We start from the raw sequence: 14,537 nt of genomic DNA, 5'->3' as shown, positions 1-14,537 counted from the left end.
ATAAAACTTGGTGTTGACAATTTGTCCAGGAGGAACAAATTCATGGTGGATGATGCCTTTGATGTCAAAAAGACAATGATCATTGTTTTCACTTTAGGTTTCCTCATTCTTGCCTTTTTTGGGCAAGGAGACGCCAGCGTGTGCTGCTTGGAAGATTGCCTCTTTGTCTCGGGATCATACTCAAATATCCAGGACTTGTCACCTGTGATTACTTTATTCAAAAATTGGGGGTCACTTTCACACATGTTCAAATTTTCTTGGCACACTTCCACTTGCTGCAATTTCTGGTCATCAGTGAGCACTTTTGGGACCATCTTTGTGCACACCTTGCACATGTTCAAATGCACCATCATAATGTCATGAACTAGAAATTTTTGTAAATTTAACTTTTGGGCAGTTAAACGAATATTTAATAGATGTTCTGAGTTCAAAACTTTGCGCACACAAGTCACATTGTCGGTGTTTGTTGAAATCGAAGGTCTTCCAGCACTGTCTTCATTGGCGACCTCTTCCTGGCCCTCCAAAAAGGCATGGTGCCACCAAGACACACCACTTCTTGCTAGAACAACATCTGGGTAAGCCTGCTTGATCATATCAAATGTCTCTGTTGCAGATTTACCAAGTTTCACACATAATTTAATCATGTACCTCTGCTCTAACTAATGTTGCATTTTTGGCTTGCGCTACTCGCGGAAACACATTCACGCAAAAATGTCTGTCCTGACTCTCTAGGTGCCCAGAGACAACTGACCAGCCACTCGTTTGGTAGCTAGGAACGCCCTCTACTGAATCCAGTCAGCGCACGTACGCTCCAAAGTACAGTCGCGGCGGAAAAAAATCAGTCTTATTACTTTCCGGACAAACCCTGTAGATAATGCAAGTAATAATTGATAGCAAGTATGTAATTAGGATGAGTTCACTACAAGGTTTGGGAAACATGTTTAGTAGGAAAAATATATGATTTAATCATGGGTGTAGCTTCTTCTCTGGGGGGGGGGGTAGCAGCTGATTCTTTGATGAAGGGTGGGTGGCTGAAGTTATATTGGCAGTTCACAAAACCTTATATTGCCAGCAAGTTCTATCATACCAATGAAATCTTTATTAATAAGTAATCACCAAAAATCATAAATCCTCAATAAGCTTCAGTATTAATCCATCTTTTTGGATTAGAGCTAAATCTTTCCAAAACATTATGGATAATTGCTTTTTGTTTGACATTTATTCTGTCATTCCAGCTCTTTTATTTCCAGCTTTTTCAACCATTTACCTTTTATCAACTGTTTTTTTAACCATCTACCCCATCTAATGATGCATGGCAATGGATTTATCGCCTTTGTTGGGCTAACCACCCGGCAAAGCTTCTTTTACCTGGTTATGATTAAAAACAAAAAGCCACGGACCAAACATCCATTTCGACGACGACCTGTGGCACGTCCACCGACCATCCAAACGGACCTGTTTACGGTAGCCCACTGCAATGTATGAGGTCTCAGATCTAAGTTTGACCAGTTTCTACATTTTGTGAACTCAGTCAAGCCATCTATCATGTGCATCACTGAGACCAATCTAAACCAAGAAATTCAGAGCAGTGAGGTTGCCATATAGGAATACACGCTCCTCAATCGGGATCGAAAGCCTACTGACCGTGCTAAGTACGGATGAGGAGGTACCGCTGTTTATCTACTGAGCTATTTACTTTATTCGTGCCTGAATATACCAAATTCAGCAGGCGAAGAAGCTCTGTGTGTCAGAGTGACCCTCACAAATAAATCCGTGATTGTTGGTACCGTGTATAACCCTCCAACTTACCAGATTACCAGCTACCTTGAAACCTCCCTTGAATATATTCAGGGCAAGTACGCTAAGTCTGCCATTATCCTTCATGGAGACTTCAACGTCCATCATAGCGTGTGGCTTCGCAGCAAAAGTACTGATAGGGAAGGGTCGGACTTGTATGATCTATCTCTCTCTTACGGGCTGGAACAACTTGTTGATTTCGACACGTATCACGGCCCAAACAGATCATCTCGTCTTGACCTATCCTTACAGATCACCCTGACTCCTTTAAGGTAGACGCTCATGCTTTCACCAGTGACTACATTGCCGTCATTTCGCCTGGAAACCTACGTATTCCGCCTCCAGTAAAGCATGAACGAACAATCTGGCTATGCAAAAGAGGTGATTGGGACGGTTTGAGAAACACTCTTTTTTCTCAGCAGTGGAGAGCCTTCCTCCTGAAAGGCCCAGAGATAGCTGCAGATAAGTACCAGCAGGCCATAGTTGACTGTCGAAAAGCATATCCCTTCAAAGTGGATCCAGGTGTCCAGTAAGGACAAGCCTTGGTTCAACGCCCAGTCTAAGAAGACAATCTGAGCAAAGCAAAAGGCACACAAGCGATGGCTACTTTCGAAGAGTGAAGAGGACAGAATTGCATTCATAAATGCGCGCAAAGATGTAGTGCGAGCGATTCGGCAGTCCCGGGTTCAGTATAAAGAGAAATTCGCCACCAAGCTTCAACTTGCTTCGGCAAAGAGTTGGTGGAAAATTGTCAAGGAGGCTTTACCGTCGTCCAAGGGGACCGCAATTCCTACTCTCCAGAGTAACGGGACAGTGGTACAAGATCCACAGGCAAAGGCTGAAGCTCTTGCTAAGGCTTTTGCCGAATCCTCGAATCTAGACGATGACGGTAGAGAAGTGCCAAAATTCTCCGACCGAACCGACACTGTCCTGGAATGCGTGAATTTTTCTGCTCCCAAGATCCTTCGCATTCTGCAAAATCTGAATATGACAAAAGCCACGGGTCCTGAAAAAATAGCAAATGTTGTCCTCAAGTCCGGCTGTATCAATATAGCCGGAGTCATTGCTTTGCCGGTTGTGCTTTTGCTCTAGAACCTTCCCAAGAACATGGAAGTCCGCCAATGTTGTAACAACTTTAAAGCCAGAAGGCGATCCAACGAGCGTGGGCTCCTACAGGCCTGTTAGCCTTCTCTCCTGTGTTGGCAAAGTCTACGAGAGCGTCTCCAATAAAACACTTCATCAGTACCTGGAATCAAATGACCTTCTAGGCGATCGACAATATGGATTCCGCCGGAAACGCACAACATTAGACTGCCTAGTGGCCCAGTGTCAGAAGTGGATAAAACTACTGGCAATGGAATACGACATCAGGTTACGATCCGTCGACATTGCAAAAGCTTTTGATAGAGTATGACACCTTGGCCTGCTAAAGAAACTCTATGTGTATGGTGGTTGTGGATGCCTATTAAAAGTGACTAAGAGTTTCCTTTATGATCGTTCACTGTGGGTTGTTCTAGGCCGGTTTAGTTCCCGTGAATACCCAGTGAAATCAGGGGTACCCTAGGGCAGTGTTTTGGGACCTACGCTCTTCCTTATCTACACATAAACCACATGGGAGACAACCTCGCAAACCCTCTGCATAACTTTGCTGAAGATACCACGACACACTCAGCTGTCCCTTAACACGAAGACCCAACACAAGCCTCCCTTTCCCTACAGATGGATCTTTTCAAAATTGAAAAGTGGTCTAATGCATGGAAGATCAACTTCAATGCTTGTAAATCAAAGGAGCTTCTAATTACCCGATCAAACGTGTCACTCTAACACCCCAGTTTCATCTTCAAAAATGAAGCTATAAAGAGAGTTGACGAGCTTCGTCTACTGGGGATTCTTTTCTTCACCGATCTCTCTTGGAGCAACCACCTTGATCGGGTGAGAACATCCTGCGCAAGAAAGCTGGGAGTTACTCTTAGCTGCAAAAACCTTCTTCCATGAAGCTTGATCATCCCACTCTACAAGTCTTGCTTCAGACCCATAGCGGAATATGGATGCCCACTTTATACTGGTGCTCCAAAAACGCTGTTTGGCACCAATTTAGAAGATTTAGAATACGGCAAATAGGGCGGGCTTCGCCTCTACATAAGAATTGCTACAGCTTCTAAATAAAAGGTTTGATGTAGCGTCGATGGCTGTTTTCTACAAGTATATGAATTCACCTCCCTCAGACGATCTCTCTCGAATTGTGCCCCCTTTTTTTCAGCCGACAAGGCAGACACGAAGGCACACAACTCGGTCCAATTATCTAAGGGATGATACGCCGAAAACTGAGTGCTCGAGGAACAGCTTCCTCCGGCGTTGCACTTCTTTCTGGAACGATACTCCTGGCGGTATTATCCCTACAAATCCCTCTGTTGACACCTTCAAAAGAAGGTCCAATAGACATTTAAAACCTCGAGGCCATTGAAAGAGGTAAATGAATAGCGGCATATCAGATACTTTGAAGTACCTGGCGCCGTGAATATTAGAATAAAAAAAAATAAAAATAAATCTACCTTTTTTCAACTGCTTTTTCAACCATATCTAGTGTAAATTTGAAGTTCTAGGGGGAGACAGCTGGCCCCCTCTGCCCCTCTTCTGTACGCCCATGGATGTAATGTTGATTAAGAAAAGGTATCATTGTTGTCATAAGTATTAAACTTAAATTGGTGTAGCAGGGATGAAATTTTCCTAGTTTTGAGAAGGGGGTGAAAAATCCCTCAAAATTTGGCCCCAGGATGAAACTTTTACCAATGACTTTATTAGGTATACAACCTCTTGTGTTTAGATTTTTGGACTCCAAAGCAAAAAAAAACTGAAAATAGGGGGGGGGGTAAAGTGTATTCTTTAATATCTAAGGGAGGACATATCTTTTGTTTGATCAATGATTTTCAATGAAAATACCAAAAATGCATTTTCCAAAGAAAACATCTTCCAAAAAATATTTTTCAAAGATTATGTGGGCACACCCCTCCACATCTCGACAAGTTTTATCACCACATCTCGATGGTGGCAATTAGTAGCACCACAATGGCAACAACAATTAAGTTAGAAATAGTCAGATCTGGAAAATAAAAAACTATTACATTGGATTTGGTATGCTTACAAACTCTTACACATAGAATTTCAGCTCCTTGGCCCCACAAGCTATAGAGTTAAGGTCCCTCCTTTTTTATGCTGCTTTTAAAACTGTCAATGTACTCTTGCTTGATTTAAGCAAAATGAAGAAAGCTGAGAAAGTGTTACATTGAAAGTTGATGCTGATTTCTGTTATGTGACAAGGGATGGTGCCACTATGATAATGACTAATATTCTTTAGAATGGATAGACCTAGAAAATGAAACTATTAATTTTAGTCTTGGCATGTCTAAAAACCCTTAACACCCGGATTTTAGCTTCTTGGCTTTGTGATTTTAGGAAAAACAACATCACCTGTTTATTTTTGATTCATGTATTTTAAAACTTGCTTCCACTAACTTTTCCTTTTTGTGGAATTACTATAACTGAACAATTTTCAAATTTGGGGAATTAGTGTTCAGAACTATTTTATACAGAAATTAGCCTTGGAAAAATTTTCTTTTGATGTAGGAGGTTGATTTCTTGCCACTAACATTTAGTTTCCCTAGGCTGTCCTCTGGACAAATCTAAGAAATAGAGGCATTTTTTCCTATCTCCTCATGTAATTTTAAAAAGACTATAATTTGTTATTGTCTTTAATATCATGCTGGACCCCCCCCCTTCATGGAAAATTCTTTCTGAAAATATCCCCCGCTCCTTAGTAGAAAGTTGTTCGGAAATCACCCTTCATGGAAAATTCTTCCTGATAATATCCCCCACCCCTTATTAGAAAGTCGTTCTCGCAGAAAATTTCCTCTGGAGGATTTATCCTGTGCAAAACACCTCCGTGGAGAATTTTTCCTGTGGAAAATCCCTTCCCCCCACAGGAAGATACTCTAGACAATTCCAACCTGATAAAAATATTCCCCTGGACAATTTCTCATAAAATCTTCACATATAAAATTGAGTCGGCAAAGATAAAGGAAGGCAAATAAAAGAATTTTGTAAAGGAATTCTGGCAAATTCCCCCAGTTTAAAATTTTCCTTGGAAAGCTCATCCCCAGAAACTTCTGTCCCTATGGAAAATCCTCCCAGCAGAAAATTCTTAGGTCAAATTCTTTTTTAACTAAGAAAATTCTTTTTACCTTTTTCGTCGTTTTACTCGTTCTTAGGTATTCTAGAGCGTTTCCTCTTGTTAATTCCGAAAAGTGTAGGTTTTCATTAGATATCACATATCATTATTCTATATAAGTGAAATGGAATATATATATATATATATATATATATATATATATATATATATATATATATATGTGTGTGTGTGTAGAGAGAGAAAACTAGTTTTCTCTATAGGTTATCAAAATGTTCAGAAAATTTTGAAGTATGTATATCAAAAGTATTCTTTAAACAAATACATTCTTAGACCACACTGGCTATACATGACAAACGAAACTCAGAGAGAAGAGAAAGTAACAAATTAAAAATAAAATCAAAAAAGGGTGAAAAAATAAGGATTTTGTAAGCCAGCAAACAATTAAGATGACAAAATATAAGCAAATATTTCGACAAGGACCTCTGCAAAGTCGTCGTCAGTACTAAAAAAAAAAGAAAAAAAACGAAAATCTAACCTTTCGAAGTTTACTATACAAAGACAGAACAGATACTGAATAAAAAACCAGGCAGGAATCAATGAAAATGAATTTACCAAGATGATTGTGCAAGGATCTTTCGTCTTGCAATAATTTTAGCTGGTCTACAATTTCGGTTTTCATTAAATATGCAAATAGGTTCTTTTAAATTTTTTCGGGTGAAAATATTGATTGAGTCCTTCAAGATTAAACTGTCGTAAATTGGGCTTAATGAAATATCTCCAGTTCCTCTATTTATTGCTAAATTTTGGTTCATATATATTTTTATCTCAATTACCTCTTTAAAAGTTTGTGGTACGCCATTAACAGTTGATTTTTGAGGTTGCCTCGTCAAACAGAACTAGATGGGTCGGATTTACGAAAATATGCGAAGTCAATGCCGAATCAAAGTTGTCATTGTTATTTTTTAATCTCAGGGACTTATCTGTCGAAATTTTGTGCTCATGCAAACGTTCACCTAGTTGTTGATGGGTCCTACCAATGTAAAATTTTCCACAAGAACACGGGATTCTGTAGACAACACTACCCAGTACAGGGTCTGTTTTATTTTTTCCTGAGTTGAAAGTGTTCAACTTTTTGTTCGGTTTTGAAAGAAACAGAGAGATTATGTTTATTTAAAAATTTTCCAAGTTTATCGCCAAGTTTCGGGATATATGGCAAAAAGATGAAAGTTTTTTTCGCAATTGCCGGTGTAACTGAATCAAGGGGGAAAAGCTCCCTATTTTGTTCTTTTATCTTTTTTAATCGTCTATCTATTATATTTTCAATGAGTTTGATTGGGTAACCATTGCAAAAAAGAATATCCTTGACATAATTTAGTTCAGAATTTATATGATTACGGGAACAAATTTTTAAAACTCTGTCGACTGAAGAGATTATTACCCCTCTTTTTACAGAAGGAGGGTGATGGGAAGAGAGATATAGATATCGATCATTATGAGTCGGCTTTCTATATATAGAAAATTCAAGACCAGGATTAGTTTTTATAATCAAATATCTAAGAAAGGCAGCTTACCTGAATCTTCGAGTTCCATTGTGAACTGGAGATTCGAATCAAAAGAGTTCGAATGTGCCAAAAAATCTCTTAGAGAGTCTTGTCTATGTTCCCAAACAGAAAGGATATCATCAACAAAAAGAAACAAGATAGAGTGTTTTAAGTAGAAACTATTCAAAGCAGACTGTTCTGTGAAATCCATGTAAAAATTTGCCAAATAAGGAGACAAGACAGTGCCCATGGATAAGCCTATTATTTGAAGAAAAAATTTGTTTCGGAATTTAAAATACGAGGAGTACTTGTTGCAAAGACGGACAAGGGTAATTATTGTATCAATTTCCAAAGTTTTATAAACCGACCAAGCTGAATTTTCCTCTAATTTTCTTTGTAAAGCCTGCTCATATTTATGGACATCGCATGAAGTGTACATAGAAACTGCATCAAAACTAGATAAAACGGTATTTTCTCTTGTACTTTGATTTTTTAACTTCTCAACAAGATCTATGGAGTTTTTAATATAGGATTTCTGTGTGCTTAAAAGAGGCTTAAAAATGGTGGCTAAAAAACTTCTTATACCCGTAGCCGGAGAACTATAACATGCTACGATTGGACGTAACGGAATATCTTTCTTATGGATTTTAGGCAGACCATAAAACTTAGGGGCTGAACAACCTTTTGGATAAAATTTTTTGTACATTTGAGGGTTAATTAGTGTAGTATCTTTTAAAATTCCTAGTTCATTTCTCAACTTCTGTGTGTATTTTTCCATGGGATCAAATTATATTTCTTTGTAAACATTATTCATATATTAATCGGTTGTTATCTTTCAAGTATTAATCTTAAAACTTAGTATGAACTACTGTTTGGACTTGTTCAAAGTCATGTAGCTCTGGGTTTTTGTCTCTGCTTTAATTTTTGAGGGTTTCGTTTTCTTCATGTGTATTTTTTGAACTTGACTCAGATTTACTATAATCAAGAATACTCTTTATAATGTCACCTCTGAGTAGGTCTGGATGTCTGAATTCACTGTGAGAGCTCAGAAAAGCAGACTCCACGCCTGTAATAATTTATGATGTATTTACGTGTGTTTGAGCAATTGCAAATTTTGGTCCTTTTGAAAGAATACTCAGTTCATCGGATGTGAAAACCGTAGAGGATAAATTTTCCAAAGGAGGACCAGGACAAAATCTAGGAAGAAAAATCCGTGTTTGTTGAAACTGTTAAAATTCCAGTTTTGAGAATTTTTCCGATAAACGAGTTTTTGCTAAATAGAATATGTGTCTGAAAGACCTATGAGTAGAATGGCCCCTATTGACACCATTGCCCACCCCTGCTGCCACCTACAACTTTTTTTACATAATTTATTCAAGGATTATCGATCTGTTGTTGTTTGGCCACGTGTAATGACATGAGGGGTGATTTACATAATCGGCGGGAACAAACATGGCTTCATTGTTTGGCTAGCCTAACCTGAGAACTTGATTTACATAATCTCTAGGGGAAATTATTGATTCACGAAGGGGAGAATTAAGAAACATTATGGCTTCTTTAATCTTAGGCCTGAGGGATAAACGTTCTTTAGGTCAGAGAGAAAAATTAATATTCTATTTTTAAATAAGGCTTCATCAATCTTTAGTGTCAGGAATTATAAATGACATCACTTGTTATCTTGGAATTATGCGGGAGTCTAAAGAGATAGAAAATCTATTTTTAAATACAGCTTCACGGAGCTTTAAGTCGGAGAGATAAATTGATATTCTAACGAAACCATAATAGTTTAGCTAGGAACATTTATGAGATGAAGAGATTAACGTAGGAAAGGGTTTCCTAGAAATTTGAAATGTGAAAGCACAGAGATGCCAAAAAACAAAAGGAACACACATAAATTACTTTTAGGGGATTATTTGGGCGAAACGGTGTTAGACAGCTTATGGAATTATTTCGGCGAAACCGTTAGAGACGTTGATTTAAAAGACGATTTAAAAGATGATTTTAGAAGAGGTTTTGAGTGTGGTCGTTATCATACACAAGTTCCATTGAACAGTGTTGTGAGGTCCCCTACCACAACCCCAAAGGGCCCCGATCGCCCTACCCCGATCCAAAGGGTTCCAATCCCTATACCCCAATCCAGAAGGAACCCCCCGGTCCCCAAAGGTTCCCAGGGCTCCAACCCGGCCCCCAGACCCTCAAAGACCCACCCCGGGCCCCCCCAAAGGCATATCGAGCTCCCAAAAGACCACCGGGGTCCCAAAGGCCTTCACCCGGTCTCCAAATGTCCCCCAGGCTCTCAACCGGCCCCCAGGACCCCCAAAGGCCCTCCATCGGTCCCCAAAGGTCCCCCAGGCTTCCAAAGGGCCCCCACCCTCCCCTCCCTCTCCCTCTCCTCCCCCTCCTCACCGTACCCTCCCCCTCCCCCTCCCCCCAATCCCCCCTCCCCTCCCCTCCTCCTCCCCTCCCCTCCTCCCCTACCCTCCCCCTCCCCTCCTCACCTCCCCATTTTTTTAATATTTTTTGTGCATTGAGACACAGAAGGGCACCCTCCCCCAAGGGTCCCCCAAACACCCTCCCCGGGCCCCCAAAGAGTCCCCTCTCCATTTTTTTAATACTTTTTTATGGCTTTATTATATCTTTTCTGAACAAGTTCCATTCATAATGTCATTCCTAAACCCCTTTTCCAACCTCAAAGAGTCCCCTCCCCAATTCGTAAATGCTTTCTTAAATTTTTTAACATGGTATTTTTTTAACTTTTTACGTATCTTAAAATGACATGAAATATGCTTACGGCTCTACCAATCGCACTCTGTGCTTGTTCATGGACACGACGTAGCTTTTCCACTGGTACTCTATGGTAGGTTATCGACACTACCGAGTTTATTGCATGAATTAAATCAGTATTTTTTACGCAGTGGAAGGATCAACACACAATTCATATCTGTAAAAAGTGAAGATGAATTATTCGACGAAAGTATGTGCACATGAAAAAATCATTGTCGTGTTGAAAGCTGACAAGGAGAAATACCTGAACTATGAAACGAGTGCAACTAGAGATCTTATTGGCAATGTATGCATACGTTGTCATGACAGTGAGGAGTTAAATTCCTTTGGTGTACCCAAGAATTTCCATCATGCAAGTGGTGGATATGCGAGAGTAACATTACCAGAGAAATTAGTAGTCAAAGAGAATGCCAACTTAAAAATAATAGTTGATGAAGAGGGTCAACTTCTAGCTAATGGTTCTGGTAGCATGTTAGCCGTTGATAGATCTTATCGCAATTCTTCCGGTGTTAACATTCGAATGAAAGCAAAAGGAAAAAGAAGACAAGCATACAGCTGCATCAACATCATAAATCATATCATGTCAATGTGCCAAAACTGCTATCTATGTAAAAATAATGTGACAATAGACAGTGAAATCGCAGGCAGAATAAAAAGGACATTAGCAGACAATATCATCAATGAATATAAAGATGAATTGACGGAAAGTGAAGAGCAAGTGTACTAATAATGTATAATAATGTATTTAACGTATTTTTATATTAATATTCTACATGTCCTTATTTCATTAAAAATATATTATGCATTATTTTGTTAAGTGTTCACTATTTTTAGGGTATGCTAGAACGTCAAACGTTCAGAATATCTCTTAAAAAGGTCAGAGATGTAAGAAAAATAATTTTAGAGATAATGATACTACTAGCAGGCTCAATTTTTCATAGAAGATAGAAAAGTTCAAGTTCTCTTCTGAATTTTACCAAAGAACACAATTCAATTCTAATTTCACAGAGAAAATAAAAAGCTTACTCTTCAATTTTAAGTTCACCAAGACATAAAAAATTTAAAGTTCACTTCTAAATTTTTACGTAGAAGATATGAAAAGTTATACTATGATAGTGATTATTTTCCATGGAGATAAAAAGTTTCACTTTAATTCTAAATTTTCTTAAATTCAATTCCAACCTTTCCCAAAGAGTCAAATTTAAAGTTCTATTCCAAATATTTTACCGGAACAAGAAAAGTACCAAGACATAAAAAATTTAAAGTTCACTTCTAAATTTTTCCGTAGAAGATAGGAAAAGTTATACTGTGATTGTGATTATTTTCTATGAAGATACAAAATTTCACTTTAATTCTAAATTTTCTTAAATTCAGTTCTGACCATTCTCAAAGAGATGAAAAAATTTAAAGTTCTGTTCCAAATATTTCCCCGGAAGAAGAAAAGTTCAACTTCGATTCTGAATTTTCTCAATGAAAATGAAATAAGCTATTGAACAATTCTATTTTCCAAAAATCAAAGAAAATTTTCCACTTCAATTCAGATTTTTCTCAAAGAGATGAAAAAATTTAAAATATTGTTCAAAATTTTTCTTAGAAGATAGAAAAGATCAAGTTCTAATCTGAATTTTACCAAAGAACACATTTCAATTCCAATTTCTACAGAGGAAATAAAAAGCTTCCACTTCAGTTTTAAGTTTACCAAGACATTAAAAAATTTAAATTTCAGTTCTAAATTTTTCCTTAGAAGATAGGAACAGTTATACTATGATTGTGATTATTTTCTATGAAGATAAAAAGTTTCACTTTAATTCTAAATTTTCTTAAATTCAGTTCCGACCTTTCTCAAAGAGATGAAAAAATTTAAAGTTTTGTTCAATATATTTTCTCGGAAGAAGAAAAGTTCAACTTTGATTCTGAATTTTCTCATTGAAAATGAAATAAGTTATTGATCAATTCTATTTCCCCAAAATAATATAAAAATTTTCCACTTCACTTCGGATTTCTCTCAAAGAGATGAAAAAATTAAAATACTATTCCAAATTTTTTATAGAAGATAGAAAAGTCCAAGTTCTCTTCTGAATTTTACCAACAAACACAATTTAATTCTAATTTCTCCAGAGAAAATAAAAATCTTCCACTTCAGTTTTAAGTTCACCAAGACATAAAAAATTTAAAGTTCTATTCTAAATTTTTCTGTAGAAGATAGGAAAAGTTATACTATGATAGTGATTATTTTCCATGAAGATAAAAAGTTTCACTTTAATTATAAATTTTCTTAAATTCAGTTCCGACTTTTCACATAGAGATGAAAAAATTTAAAGTTCTGTTACAAATTTTTCATAGAATATTTGAAAAGTTATACTTTGATCGTGAATATTCAAGTTCTCTTCTGAATTTTACCAAAGAACAAATTTCAATTCTAATTTCTCCAGAGAAAACAAAAATATTCCACTTCAGTTCATTATTTCACAAAGACATAAAGAAATTTAAATTTCAATTCTAATTTTTTTGTGGAAGATGGAAAAAGTAATATCATACTTGTGAATATTTTTACGGAAGATAAAAAGTTGTAGTTCAATTTAAAATTTTCTCAACGAAGTCAAGGAAAGTTCAAGTTCTCTTCTGAATTTTCTCAATGAAAAAAAAAATTAGTCATTGAGCATTTCTATTTTTTCCAAATAATATAAAAATTTTCCACTTTAGTTCAGATATGTCTCGAAGAGATGAAAAATCTAAAATACTGATCCAAATTTTCCCAACGAAGCGAAGAAAAGTTCAAGTTCTCGTCGAAATTTTAGCAAAGAACACACTTCAATTCTAATTTCTCCAGAGAAAATAAAAATCTTCCACTTCAGTTCTTTATTTCACAAAGACATAAAGAAATTTAAAGTTCAATTCTAAATTTTTCGGTGGAAGATAGAAAAAGTAATACCATACTTGTGAATATTTTCCTGTAAAATAAAAAGTTCTAGTTCAATTTAAAATTTTCTCAACGAAGTGAAGAAAAGTTCAAGCTCCTAGTCTGAAATTTAACAAAGAACATACTTCAATTCTAATTTCTCCAGAGAAAAAAAAAATATACCACTTCAGTTCTTTATTTCACAAAGACATAAAGAAAATTAAAGTTCAATTATAATTTTTCGGTGGAAGATAGAAAAAGTAATATCATACTTGTGAATATTTTCACGGAAGATAAAAAGTTCTAGTTCAATTTAAAATTTTCTCAACGAAGTCAAGGAAAGTTCAAGTTCTCTTCTATATTTTCTCAATGAAAAAAAAATTAGTCATTGATCATTTCTATTTTTCCAAATAATATAAAAAATTTCTACTTTAGTTCAGATCTGTCTCGAAGGGATGAAAAATTTAAAATACTGTTCCAAATTTTTCACAGAAGATAAAAAAGGTCAAGTTCTCTTCGGAATTTTATCAAAGAACACAATTCAATTCTAATTTCTCCAGAGAAAATAAAAATCTTCCACTTCAGTTCTTTATTTCACAAATACATAAAGAAATTTAAAGTTCAATTCTAAATTTTTCGGTGGAAGATAGAAAAAGTAATACCACACTTGTGAATATTTTCCTGGAAGATAAAAAGTTCAAGTTCAATTTAAAATTTTCTCAATGAAGTGAAGAAAAGTTCAAGTTCTCTTCTGAAGTTGACCAAAGAACACACTTCAATTCTAATTTCTCCAGAGAAAACAAAAATCTTCCACTTCAGTTCTTTATTTCACAAAGACATAAAGAAATTTAAAGTTCAATTCTAATTTTTCGGTGGAAGATAGAAAAAGTAATATCATACTTGTTAATATTTTCAATGAATATAAAAAGTTCTAGTTGAATTTAAAATTTTCTCAATGAAGTCAAGGAAAGTTCAAGTTCTCTTCTGAACTTGACCAAATAATACACTTCAAGTCTAATTTTTACAGTGAAAACAGAACTATTCCACTTAAGTTCATTATTTTACAATGACATAAAGAAATTTAAATTTAATTTCAAAATTTTTCGGTTGGAGACAAAAAGAGTAATAGCATACTAGATATTATTTTATAGTAAGATAAAAAGTTATAGTCCAATATGAAATTGTTTAAATAAAGTGAAGAAAAGATCATATTATCTTCTGAAATTTTCAAAAGAAAACAATTAATTTATAATTTCTCCAGATAAAATAAAAATCTCCCACATAAGATCTTTATTTCACACGGATATAATGAAATTTAAATTTCAATTCT

The 14,537-nt window shown here is 36.0% G+C and overlaps 1 protein-coding gene and 1 long non-coding RNA gene across 2 annotated transcripts in view; one reads left to right on the top strand and one right to left on the bottom strand.

Moving 5' to 3' along the window:
• LOC148942550 (uncharacterized) overlaps positions 1–6,094 on the bottom strand; it is a 57,877-nt gene extending 51,783 nt beyond the window's left edge. Inside the window, exon 1 of the long non-coding RNA XR_016143069.1 lies at positions 6,036–6,094. This is a non-coding gene — a long non-coding RNA (uncharacterized LOC148942550). The remainder of the gene's footprint in view (positions 1–6,035) is intronic.
• LOC148942549 (selenoprotein F) overlaps positions 1–14,537 on the top strand; it is a 51,358-nt gene that overhangs the window by 13,407 nt on the left and 23,414 nt on the right. The gene's annotated exons all lie outside the window — the stretch shown is intronic.

The sequence above is a fragment of the Artemia sp. Qi Xiang Cuo genome, chromosome 16 (assembly GCF_049724085.1).
Source record: "Artemia sp. Qi Xiang Cuo chromosome 16, ASM4972408v1, whole genome shotgun sequence".
In the NCBI taxonomy this organism is placed as follows: Eukaryota; Metazoa; Arthropoda; class Branchiopoda; order Anostraca; family Artemiidae; genus Artemia; species Artemia sp. Qi Xiang Cuo.
This window is presented reverse-complemented; position numbering and strand designations above follow the sequence as displayed.